Here is a 1,877-nt window from a genome sequence, read left to right as displayed (position 1 = left end):
CCTTGAGCCTGCCTCAACTTGAAGTGCCAGGTTCTGTTGACTCTCCATGGGAGGTCTTATCCTTTCAGAGGAGTGAATGGGGCAAGAGGACTGTGTTTGGCATGTAAAATGAAAAAACTAAAATAAAAGAATTTTTCAAAAAAGAAATCTCTAGGCAGTCCACCCCAGGCTCTAAGTACAATGCATGGTTCTGCCAGAGCCGAGTTGGACTGAGTGGGACAAGGATGTTGGGGTCCAACGCCAACATAAATTATTTTTCTGGACCAACATGAAGGCACCGGAATAACTGAGAGACAGTTCCCACAGCAATATCAGAATGGAGTCTCAGGGTCCATTCAAATCCTGAAGATCACCCGCGTTTATTCTCAAAACAGCTTTTATATCCAAAGGTAAACTGAGCGGGAAATTCATTAGCATTCTGTTTCCAGGGTAGCAGAACTAAAGTCACATCTGCAGCTATGGCTGCTAGGTCACTAGCTAGGATTAACACCTCTTCCCAGGCAATCTCCATAATTACAAAGAAGGGAGCAGAACAACATTAGCATAACCTGACCCAGGCCACAGCCAGTCTAGGTGAGCACCTCAGGTGTGAATGGTGGCTTGAGAGCCTGGCTACCAATATGATGCAGAAATATGTGGCCTGTATAATATTGCCGCACACAAGGAGATCCAGACACATGCACCAAATCGAATCTCTATCTCAAAATAGTGGCAGAGATTCCTTCTGTCACTGGAGGCACAGAGCTTTAGTTGAAAGTTCTTGGTCTAGGGGACTGGAGAGACGGCTTAGTGCTTAAGAACCCTAGCTGCTCTTCCAGAGGTCCTGAGTTCAATTCCCAGCAACCACATGGCGGCTCACAACCATCTGTAATGAGATGCATGCCCTCTTCTGGCGTGCAGGCATACATGGAGGTAGAGTGTTGTATACATAATAAATAAATCTTAAAAGAAAAAAGGGGGGAAAAAAGAACGTTCTTGGTCTAATAGATGAAAGAATTTAGAAATAGATACAGACAGGAATTTGAAAACAAGCTATCAGAATCAGAAACTAAAGAAACGACACAGGTTTCATGAGTGCACTCTGTCAGAAACACAGACATGTTTGTGTCTTCCACAGTCAGAATTTATTGGCTAACAATAGCGTGGTAGTTTAAATTAGAATGGCTCTCATAGGCTGGTAAAGTTGACTATGTAGTTCCCCAGTTGGTGGAATTATTTGGGAAGATTGGGAGATGTGGCCTTGTTGGAGAAGGTTTGTTGCCGTGGGTGGGCTTTGAGGTTTCAAAAAGCCCAAGCCATTCCCAGTTAGAGCTCTCTGCCTCAGAATACGAGCTCTCAGCTTCTGTTCTAGAGACATACTTCCCTGCCTGCAGCCATGCTTTGCACCATGATGCTCATGAACTCTGTCTTAGTAATGTTCTATTGCTGTGAAGAGACACCATGATCATAGCAACTCTTATAAAGGAAAACATTTAACTGGGGCTGGCTTACAGTTCAGAGGTTTAGCCCATTACTGTCATGGCAGGAAGTATGGGAGACACAGTGATGGAAAAGAGACCGAGAGTTCTACTTCAGGACCTACAGATAGCAGGAAGGGACACTGAGCCACTAGGCCTGGCTTGAGCTTCTGAAACCTCCAAAACCATCACCAATGACGCACTTCCTCCAACAAGGCCACATCTCCAGTAATGCACTTTGTATGAGTCTATGGAAGTCGTTTTCATTCGGACCACCACAGACTCTAATCCTCTGAACATGTAAGCCCCAAATAAACTCTCTCTCTGTCTCTCTCTCTCTCTCTGTTTCTCTCTCTCTCTCTCACTCTCTGTCTCTCTCTCCCCTGCCTTGGTCATTGTGTCTAATCACAGCAACAGAAA

This window comes from Microtus ochrogaster (assembly GCF_000317375.1).
Source record: "Microtus ochrogaster isolate Prairie Vole_2 chromosome 14 unlocalized genomic scaffold, MicOch1.0 chr14_random_1, whole genome shotgun sequence".
NCBI classification, from domain to species: Eukaryota; Metazoa; Chordata; class Mammalia; order Rodentia; family Cricetidae; genus Microtus; species Microtus ochrogaster.
Note: the sequence above shows the minus strand (reverse complement) of the source record.